The sequence below is a fragment of the Myodes glareolus genome, chromosome 22 (genome assembly GCF_982192425.1).
Source record: "Myodes glareolus chromosome 22, mMyoGla1.1, whole genome shotgun sequence".
In the NCBI taxonomy this organism is placed as follows: Eukaryota; Metazoa; Chordata; class Mammalia; order Rodentia; family Cricetidae; genus Myodes; species Myodes glareolus.
Genome location: NC_142047.1, coordinates 52961247 through 52973374, shown reverse-complemented (window position 1 = coordinate 52973374; position 12128 = coordinate 52961247).

Here is a 12128-nt window from a genome sequence, read left to right as displayed (position 1 = left end):
AAATCTACAGAATATGGCATTTAAGTTGTTTTAATAACATAAGCTTTGTTCTTTTTTATAACAGTAAGATATATCTGCTCCTAGCCACACCAGTCTACTTTAAAGAAGATAATGGACACTGAAGAAGCCCCACAAGGAGTTTACTTTTTTTTTGACAAAAGTTAACCACTGGGTAAGAAAGTGCTCTTGCCTCAACTGCTGGCAATATGCTGTCCAAATTGGAAAAGCAAGACACACAAAGAAAGGACTGCTGAACCTTTCCAAGACGAGGTAGGACAGCCCTTCAGAATATCCTACCTCACAGAAAAGTCTGTCACATATTCTGGTCATGTGGGCAGAAGATGGATGCCCAATGTTGCAGAGGAACATTGATTTTATTGGGGGGAGAGATGCCTATCCAGGCAGCCATAGGTTTCTGTCATTTCTCACAATTTTTGGATGTTGCTTACTTGCACTTCCTGCTTACTTGGGTAATATTGTTTCCCTCTCAGGTCTCTCACAGAATGGAAGACTTTATAGTTACAGTTTTCCTTGTTACCAGATTCAGCAACGAAATTCTCTAGAAGGTATAAAGTGTATAAGGTTGAGAGACAATAAAAGATAGTCTTGGTAATGCAAGTTAGAAAAGAAAGTCAATTAGGTACAATCTTTTGAATTCATCAAGATAGGGTAAATATAGAGTATTTTCTCTGAATTTGTCAATTGTTAATGGACTAGATATCATTAATGTATTTATTGCCTGTATATATTATATATAGCTATTGTACTTATTGTATATAGTTTTTCATACATGATAACCCACTTTTATATTTTACACAAAAAAAGGAAATCTGATGATATTTCTTTGTACTCTAACAAATAACGCTTGCTCGAAGATCTGAAGTCAGAACTAGTCACTATTTAACGATAGAGGTATGAAGGTCTGACAGACAGGAAGTGATATGGCTGGGCAAAGGGAAGAATATAAGGTGGGAGGAGACAGAACATCAGCCCTTATCAGCTGAAGAGTTAGCAAGATAAGAGTTGGTTGTGGCTTGCTCTTTTCTCTCTCAGATATTTCAGCAGTTGCCCCAATATATGAGTTCAGGTTTTTATTATTTAGACCAATTAGAACACATGCAACACTTAAGGGTTTCCTTCCTTAGTTGGTTTTCTTGGAAATTGAGGGATTTCATAATTAGCCATCACATTAGTGCAAAATGCTTTAGCAGGGCACAATATCTCACCACAATGATGGGGAAAGGGAGGGGAGAAAGACAGATACTTCCCACATGCTTCTCACTAGATTTCATGTTTCATGTAGTCAACTCTCAAGAGATGCTAGCTGAGAATGAAGCTATTAACACATGACAACTAGATACATAATATTCCAAATACAATATATAGTCAATGGATTGTTCAACACAACTGAGAAACATTTTATTGATGCTAACTTTTATTTCATTGCTTTCAAACTTCCAGGGCTAGTGGATAGTTTCTTAATTCAAACACAAAGTAACGGAGTGAAATATCAGATCATAGTAAAGGGCTAAGACAATGAATGAAGCAATGGTCACACTAATGAGTAAGCCTCAGGTCTACAATAAATCATGTCAACAGCTAGGAAAGGTTGGTATAAAAAGCTATTTTTTAGACCCCATTTTAGATCAAACTGCAGACTTCAGACTGTGGTGTGTCAGTTTCATGATCATGATTATGATCTTCCCATGTTGCATTCATGAACTCTCATCAGATACGGTGAGTCCTCAAACCCTGTATAAGATATAGGTAATATTAACCCTCATGAACATCTTTTCACAAAAGAACGAGGGACTCATGGAATCGGACTCATCCTTGAGGACATATGCAGTTATTGATGTGGGAGGGGGACTCGTGTTTTTCATTGATGCAGGAATTTCTAGGGTGTTGAGGATCTGTTAGTGATTCCGGAAACATATCCCCACTCCATTTAAATCCATTATTTCACCATCAACAAAACAAGATATCAAAGTGGAACAGGACGTTAGTTAAAAAAGAAAAACTATCAGAGAAAATGGGAGGAATACAACAGAAATATGACAAGGAGTGGTCAAAAATGTGATGAAATTCATTAGAGCCACATAGATAGCTTCTCTATCATGCATTATTAAGATAGGTTAACAATACAAATTAAGAGTGAAGTATAAGAGTGAATTGTGTGAAAGATATGGGCAGTGATAATTGTCATGGAGATAATTGCAAAGCCTTTTTTTTAACAAATAGACATGAAATTGGTAAAGTTAAAACATAATAGGCATAGATTAAATACTAAGATTAAACAAATATACTATATAGCTTCAAAGAGTCTGTTGGGACACTAAATTCCACATAAACAACTAGTTAATAGATTTCAAATATTAGCTTCTGGAAATCACATTAGTAAGAAATTCTTTAATAAATATGATTTGTTTACTTTTTTATGTAATAAGCTGTAATGTTGAAATATTTTTGTCTTCATAATTTACTGGTTATTAAATTCAGCTTCCATAAAATTTTGGTCAAAACGGGCATATTCACCTTTTGTTTGTGCTTTCCAAAATTTGTTTAATGATGCAAAGATGTTATATTTGTTTGATTAAATAAAATTAACCCATGGTCAGGAGGTTGAATCAGCAACTAGCTGACAGGAAGTGGTAGGGAGAAACCAGGTGCTGAAAAACTTTTAAGTCAGGGCTGAGAGAAAGACACCCGGCTTTTGGGAGACATGAAGAAGGAGAAGAGGTGAACTCCTTGCTATGTCTCTCTGAATCCACCTCAGAGACTCAATTTAGCAGAATTCTACCTCAACCTCTGAATCTTGAGTTCTTTAGAGGGGATAGAGATTTAGAAAAATTCCCTTTATAGCTTTGGAAGAGTCTGTGCCTGAGAGAACAGAATCCCCTCAGGCTGCAGGCCTTGGTGTCCAATATCTATCAGTAGTAGGCTTGGTGGTTTTTGTGCTAAATATGACAAGTGGATTAATAGGATGTAGGCTTTGGACAGATATAATAATAAAAAAAGAAAAAAAAAGAAAACTGCTCAGACACAGTAAGAGGAATTTGGAGTATAATTTACCATACCATTGCATTGTGAAACTGGAGAGGAATGCCCTAAGGTTATTAGAACACCAATCTTAATATATTCAGTTACTGTTCAACAAGAACTACCAGATGGAATGCAGCCCCAAGACTACCTAGAAGTTAATTGGGATATTGTAGATACATTAGACTTATAGAGATTTAAGGAAGTGATAGTTTCATATGGTATGCCTTCATCCTTTCTAAGACAGATATTAAATTCATGGGCAGCTATGACTGGAAGAATTTAGTGTCAGCAATATTAGAAGCTGGTCCTCAATTAAAAGACAGAACTTGGTGAAGAGAGGAAACTGGGGCCCTGGAACAATGAGGTAGGGCTAGAGGTCATGAAATTTTCCAAGACCAAATTATTGGTGAGAATCGGTATGCTGATTTTCAAAGACAGTATATGTTGGGTGATAACACTCTGATTCTATATCATATAGAAGCTTTGAATGCTTCAGATAGACTTGAAGAATTAGGTAAGAGGACTGAATCATTTACTAAAATTATATATGTGTTAATTGTTATTGTTGAACAGTAAATGAATATATTAAAGTTGGTGTTCTAATAACCTTAGACCATTCCTCTCCATATTTCTAATGATGTAGGAGCACTGACTTCTAAAGATATGAAAAAATTAAAATTTTAGGCATTTTAATTGTGGCAGACAAGGTCACCTGAAAAGGGAGTGTGGGCAAATTGCTTCTAGAAGCAATGTTTATTATAAATAGAAATGGACTATGCAGAAGGTATGGCAAAAGCTGGCATTGTACTAATGAATGTAGATCAACAAGGGACAGGCCAAGAAACCCTTTGCCATTGTAAGCTACCCTGAGGGGTCTCTCACAGACACCAGGAACAAATGTAGATCAGTTGTTCCCTATAAGCATCAGGGAAAAGTCTCCACAAAACAATTAAATGCTATAATTCATGTTGTTAAAAAAAAACATATGACTCTGGATGTCAGAAAATTTTAGAAAATAAAAACAAAATCATCAGGAGAAGCCATAAAGCAAACATTTTGGCAAGCTTCTGTAAATGATCTAAGACCAAAGTTAAAAATACAAATGGATGATATAGAACTTGAGGGTTTGGTAGACACAGGTTCAGATATAACAAAAATTGCAACAGAATCGTAGCATCCATGTTGGCCTCTTCAGGGAGTAAGTTATTGTGGACCAGGGGAGGTCAGCTCCCTGATGGGCTCCAGTGCTGTTAAAAGGAAAACCTCAGGTTAGCAAGTTTAGAAAACTTTTTTACCTGAGGGTAAGTAGAAATAAGTTTCTATCTCTCTGGTAAATAACGAAACACAGATGTTTTCTGATGGTAACTTTCTCTTTACTTCATCTGAAAAGAAAAACCTTTCTAAAAAAATCTCTCCTTGCCTGTCCACTCCACTGCCCCCTCTCTTTCTCTACCTTCATTCTCACCCTTCTTTGCATCACTTCCCCCTTCTCACTCACTCTGCTGCCTCTGCTTTTTCTCTTTTGCTCTCTCTGCTTTTTTACTCTGCTTTTTACTCCTCCTCTAACAGTGCAACTCAGGACAAATATGTTATTTTCAGAGACCCACCCATACTCATAACACATGTTAAATTATGTAGTTTTGGGCTGGAGAGATGGCTCAGGGGATAAGAGAACTGGCTGCTCCTCCAGATGGCCTGAGTTCAATTCCCAGCAACGGCATGGTGACTCACAACCATGTGTAATGAGATCTAACGCCCTCTTCTGGCCCGTAGGCATACATACAGGAAGAAAACTGTATACATACTAAATAAATAAAGCTTAAAAAAATATGTAGTTTCTCTCAGGCTTGGAATTTCAGAATGACTGGGCAGTGAGGAAGTGGCCTTGCACATAGCTCTAAATTGGTGAGGGTTCTCAGACAGTAAGTAACCAGTTGGCTGAACTTTGGGTTTGGGGAGTATGTGCAGACTAAAGATCCTTCAAATCCTGGGCATGAATTAGCAGAACAATATGTAAGAAAATTATCTCATGTGTTTGTCTCTAGGGCAGCCAGATATTGTCTCGGGAGGCAACCAGCCTGTTTTGAAGGTTCAGAGGAGGTGGCTCAGTGTGTAAAATACTGTCTTTTTAGCTGAGAATTCGGTCAGTCTCCGTCAAGAAAATATTCTAGTATTATTCCTGTTCATCAATATTATACAACTTAAGCAGAAAATCATCTACTCACTATCCACCGCTATATTGTGCTCAACAGATGGAATCTATGCATCTATCTCACCCTGTTGTTGTGAGATAAACACAAGCAGTGAGAATATGCCCAGAACAATTCTGAGCGAAGATATGAAGTCCTAGGGAAGAAAGGAAGTGACTCTCGAGATAAATTACAAACAGAAGCAGCTGGTTCCCACGGTCAGTGATCCCACAGCCTTACCAGGTAGGACTCTCCACCAGGAAATCACAAGTCTGATGGGTCAACTTGTTAAACACTAGTTGTTACTGATGTACGTTCCCACAGCTCTCTGCAGTAAATGTTCAGCTTTTAGGGGTTGGCAGTTTGTCTTAAGTAAAACAAAGTGCAATATGGGTTGAATATATAAGGCCAGAAGTACAGATAGAAAAATTAAGACCATATGTGGCTATTATAACTATGAATTTATGGAAACATGATCTGTTGCATCAATAAAAAATACAGATTAACATTCTCCCAATCTCAGAAAGAAACTATAAAATAAGGAATGCTTCTGAGAGAAATCAAAAGACACTATTACAGACAGTCACAGACCATTCAAACTGTACACAAGCAGGTCACAAAAGTTGTTGATATTTCAAATAACAGCCCGATCTTTAAAATGATTGGCTGACAAACCAGTTTGGGTGGAACAATGGCCTTTGACAACAGAAAAATTACAGACCTTAGAACAGTTAGTATAGGAGGAGACACATGCTCAACGTATTGAAGAACCAACCAGTCTTTGGAAATCTTCTGTATTTGTTATGAAAAAGAAAGCCAGAAAATGAAGGATATCAACATATCTAAAAGCCACAAATAAGGATATTCAGTCAAAGGGCCCTTTACAGTTTGGAATTCCCTTGCCTTCTTTATTCCCTATGGAATGACATATAGTGATTGATTTAAAAGGCTGCCTTTTTACTATACTTTGACAAGAAGTTAGAGGAAAAAATTACCTTCACAGTGTCTACTTATAACAGTGCTCACCCTGTTAAGAGATATCAATGGAAGATTCTTCCACAAGGGATGTTGAACACTCTCACCCTGTGCCATTATTTTGAACAACAGCTGTTGGAAATAATTCATGTATAATTTCCTCAATCTTTAATTTATCATTATATGAACAATACCTTATTAGTTGAGGCATATATAGATACTTTAGAAAAAATGTTTGAAAAAGAAAAATTTGCAAGTTTAAAAGAAAGACAACAAAATTCAGTTAGCAGGGATAGATTCATGTACCAAAACATAGATCATATCTTTTTTTGTTTTCTGACATGTGCATATCTGGGGATATAAGATTAGTCATTATTGATGATGCGTGACAAAACAGAATTAGCTTTTTTAAAAATATTTTTATTAATTAATTAATTTATTAATTATGCATATGCCTGCCTGCCAGAAGAAAGCACCAGACCTCATTACAGATGGTTGTGAGCCACTATGTGGTTGCTGGGGATTAAACTCAGGACCTCTGAAAGAGCAGCTAGTGCTCTTAACCTCTGAGCCATCTCTCCAGTCCCAGAATTAGCTTTTACAATCATTTCCCCTCAAGTTTAGTTATTATCGGTGAAGAGTTATCTTTTATAATCACATTACTCGTCAACCGTGGTGGCACTGCACAAACTAATTTCTAAAACGTCTTTGTTTTATCATCTTTCCACACCATTTTTGAACATGAATCTACGTCCCTATGTAGAGCAGAGGTAACCAGCTCCTCTAACTTTGTTTCTGTATATGCAACATAACTCTGGGGAATTTTGTGTAAGCTAGACAAACCCACTTCTCCTTAGTTCACACACTCATCAAACATCTGTTAGAGTAAGTTTAGGTTCAGGTTTGTTGGGTCCTTGGAAAGAAATGAACTCCTACTTGGTTGGTGTGGGATTCTTCCATGCTTTTATCTTGGGGTACAGGCACTAGGCAGTTCATGCCACTAAAGCCACCCCAGCCACTGGCTTACCAGTTCCCTGTCTAAAGCCCAAGCATAACAGGGAAACTGAACGTGGATAGTTAGAAAGAACTTTGGAGTAGAAGGAGCTCCAGGGGAGCGCTATCACTGCATAACCCTTCCCTCCTCTAATGATTCTGAACTTGGATGGAGATGGAAGTGATCATCACTGAGATTTATGAGTTTTCAGTGCATACGGGGTTGAGCTCTAAAGGAGTCCACAGGCCTTGTACAAGTTTCTTTCCTGAAGAGAAAAATTACTAATCTATTCAGGAGGGTGACTGTCAGAATACACCAAGAACTCATGGTGTTACATCTATTTTCTGAGTTCTGGGATAAGTGGGAACATGTGTCGATCCTTCCAATCTGACTTCAGTTATGTAGCCTTTGTTTAGGAGAGGTTTTAGTGCACATCAAATCCAAAAGACAGGCACAGATGTAGCCCCGTGCAACACAGGATGGTCTTGAACTACATCACGTCTCTTTATTCTTTCCTTCTCCTCTCTTCTCACAATGTTTTCAGTTTATATACACAACGAGACACATTTAGTGATTTTCTGACAATTATATGGATGTCAGGCATACATTTCTCAGAGGAAAAAATACATATAAGGGGGGCTGGAGAGATGTCTCAGCAGTTAAGTGCATTGCCTGTTCTTCCAAAGGTCCTGAGTTCAATTTCCAGCAACTACATGGTGGCTCACAACCATCTGTAATGAGGTCTGGTGCCCTCTTCTGACCTGCAGGCATACATGTAGTCAGAATATTGTATACATAATAAATATTAAAAAGAAATAAGAACTAACAAAGCAAGTGCCTGTTACCTTACTTTATGTCTCAGAGGGGGCATGACTGTGAGACCCTCTGGCATAACTTTTGTATTTGGTCATTTTGTTGTTGTTGTTCTTGTTGTTTATGAGACAAGGTTTCTCTGCAGCTTGGGAACCTGGCCTGGAACAAGCTCTTGTAGACCAGGCTGGCCTCAAACTCACAGGGATTTTTTGGCTCTGCCTCCCAAGTCCTGGGATTAAAGGCCTGTGCCACAACAGCCCGGCTTCTCTGGCATAATTTAAAGAGGCCAAAGGGTCAAAAGAGTAGGGGCTGTGTTTTCTAAGAGGGGAAAAGGGGAGCTTGTGTGTCAAACGACATTTGCGTGACTAGATAAGCTAGAAGTGTGTAGTCGGGAAATGTAGAAAAGTGAAAGAAAATGCAGCAGTGTTGAGTGCACCCTAAGCACTTTCTTCCACTTTTTCAATGGCTGGGAACACCGACTTGTGGTAACCATGGCAACCAGCGTAAGCTGCAAAAGGAAAATAGATGGCATTGCCATTTTCTCCCAATGTTAGCTGATTAAAGGAAACCTCTCAACACTATAGACAATATCTAAAGTAGTTAAGAAAAAAATCTATGGCTATATAGTGTAAAATCCAGAGCCCAACACTTTCAGCCTCTGGACCAAGCCCAGGAGAGCTTGTTCCCATTGACACCCAATAACAAGAATTTCCTTTCTCTGGGGACTTTTTGAGAATTCAAGTCATCCGGTATATATTCTAAATATCAAGATTATACAGTCAAAACAATGTCATCCTCCTAACTTTCCACAGATATAAGTGCCAGTAGATGAGGTATTTTCATGAGATGAGCACATGTGCATTGAGAAACACCCACTGCTAATCTTAGGGAGAAATGAGGCTCTTAGGAAAGAGATGAAGTGAATCAGGAGGACAATTACAGACAGGAGCAATTGTTCTCCACAGCCTTGGCAGGTGGTGCTCCCTCACAGAGGGTCACTCATCTGCTAAGTCGGCCTGCTGAATACTAGCCATCCTGCTGTATCTCTGCTGGCGCTGATAACTGTACAGTGTTCAAATCAGAGTGACACCCTTCAAATATTTATGGCAAAGAGAAGAAAGGGTAATTACTAAACTATATACGGTATTATTTCTTACTTTAGAAGTACCAATTTAATCTTACTTTTTTGAGACAAGTTTTCTCACTCTGTAGTCCAACCTGGTCTGAAACCGACTATCTAACTCATGTTGGTCTCCTGCTCACAGCCTGCCTTCTGCCTTGGCCTCTCAAAGGCTCAGAATTGAACTGGGGGTTTCTAGCTGAGAGGCACAGGTGCAGTACTGCTCATTGCTCAGGTACTGCTAACTCTAGGCTTGAACTGCCTCTCTCACTTTCCCCTGAGTTTTATTTAATTCTCTAATCAAGCATATAATATAGTTTTCAAAGCTAAGAAGACAACCAAATTGGAGAAACTGGTTTCTTTCCCTTTAGCAAGTGTATGCTGAAACAGTAGACATGGGGGAAAATGCACAGAAAGGCAGGGAGCAAAGGGCCATGAGTAAGTCAGAGGAAGCTACGAGTAAGTGTAGGGTCAAAGGGCAAACTGAAGCATGGAACCAGCAAATCCCTGAGCAGGAAACCAACCAATCTGTAAGCACTACAACTCTGAGCCAAGAGCCAGGGAAAGAAGCAGTTTTAGCCCTGACTCCAGAACCTAAGAAACACTTTGTCCCTAGAATCAGAGTCAGTGAAAGAACTATGCCCTGGGCCTAAGATTAGAGCCAAAAGGCTTAAAAGGACCAGTGGTGTCAAAAAAAACCCATATTCAGAGGGCCTAGTTTGATCCTATGTTGGTTCACCCCATCAGTCTGGAATCAGTGAGTTCCCATTAGCTCAGGTAAGCTATTTCATTGGGTATCCCCCTCATGGTCTTCACCACTTTGCTCATATTATTGATCCTCTCTTTCTTCAATTGGTCTTCGGGAGCTCAGAACTTTTTGATTCCATTGTATTAAGAAAGTTGTTCTCAGAATGTTTACTACACATATTAATAATAATCTTTTTCATGACTGCAAATTCCTGTTAATATATGGAAACAAGAAAAGAGTAAGTATGGTTTTGGCAAACAAATCTTGTTCACAACAGGCAGTCTTGGCCTGACAGTGTTGTCCTTCCTCCTAAACCACCCTATTACCTTATTAAGTCAAAAGTGAAGAAGGCAGCAATACAGAAGAACACAGAATGGTTTTCCCTGACTACTCATCATGGTTTACTTCAAACAATGAGTGTATTACAGCTTTAGCAAATCTTTTCCTGTGGTATGTCTGTAGCCTTCTACAAACGGTAAATGGAGCTGGCTTGAGTAGCCATTTTTAAGTTTTCCAGAACTGGGAATTGAATTCAGGGCCTTGTGCATGCCAGCCAAGTACTTTACCACTGAGCTACACCCCATCCTGTCCAAAATACGTATTTCCTAACTTAGAGACAGGCTATGCTATGTAGTCACGGCTGGCTTGGAATTTATCTGTAGCCCAGGACGGCCTTGAAGTCAGGACAGCCCCACCATGGCCTTCACAATGTTGTCACCTGGATTTTAATATGCCTTTTGATTGAAAACAGTGTTAAAATTTTTGAAGAATTTAGGGTAAAATTTGTAACAACATCTTCTCAAGTTATTATTTTTCCTCACAACTCTTCATTAGTGGATTCTTCGATTACTTACTAATTGATACATCAAATACAAACAACTGGGGAGATAGCATGCTACCTTATTTATGTGTAGATTAATGGCAGGCTCTGTACTAGGTAATTTTTTCCTATTATTTTATCTTCATGCGAACACACACAACTTAGGCCCTGCTACCTGCTACTAACCTGCACAGAGATCCGCCTGCCTCTGCCTCCCAAGTGCTGGAATTAAAGTCTTGTGCCACCATCGCCCAGCCCATATTGCATTTTTTATTATTGATTGTGCTCTGTTTTATTTTATCTTATTTATTTATTTAGGTTTAGCTATTTCATGTAAATAAAGAGAAGTATAAAATCTAGAAGGGTTACATGATCATTTAAATTCTTAGTGCAAGTGTTACAACTCTGCAGGGAAAGTACCCTGTTGGAAAGTCAGGCTGTACCTACAGCTGTGAAAAGAAGTTATCCTGGGTATCTACAGCTGAGGAGAAATGTGCCCTGACTGTTGGGAAGTCAGGCTATACCTGACACTGTGGGATGAAGGTATGTTGGATATCTACAGCTCTGAAGAGAATGGTACCCTGACTATTGGGAGTCAGGCTATAAATACAGCATGGAAGGAAAGGTATATGTAATATTTAAAGCTGAGAGGGGAAAGTAGTACTGTCTGTCAGGAATCCAGGTTATACCTGGAACTGTGTTCTAGTAGGGGAGGTCTCTAGTGGATGCAGCAATCCTGCCTCTTGCCAAAACAGAAACATTATAGCTGGGCTCTCGTCCACTGTTGAGAGAGCTTCCCAGCAGAGATGTCATTGCTACACTGCTCCACTCTCCAGGGAAGTTTCCTAGTGGGGTGTCTACCGCTTCTCTGCTCTGTTACAATATTGAGTTTCCCAGCAGAAATGGCCACTCTTCTCAGCTATGGACCAAGTATTTACTTCTCTGCTTCACTCAACCAAGGGAAAACACCTAGAGAAACATAGCAGTCAGCTCTGGCTCTACAAAAGACTTGCTACTTCTGCTCCGCACCCGTAATATACTTTCCCAGCAGAGGTGTCCCTTGCTTCTCTGCTTTGCTCAACTAGAAATTTCCCAGAAGAGACTTTGCTCTGCTCCAGAAAAAAAAAATTCTTCGTACAAAAATCATTCAAGAGATTTATTTGGGAGAAAGAAATCCAGGATAGTAGATGCCTCTGCCAGAAACAGGTAGCTGCCAACTGAACAGGCAAAGAGCATATATTGGGCTTCTTAGGGGCAGGGTTTTCAGAAACATTTTCAGGGTGGGAACTGCTCAGATTTCAGTCCATGAGCTTGAACAGGCTCAGTGATTGCTTCTGTGCTCAAGGATTTGGTAGTTTTCCTGCCCAGACACTGGTTGGTTTCATGCTCAGTTGATTAGGGATGGAGTGTGTTTCTTCGGCTCTGGT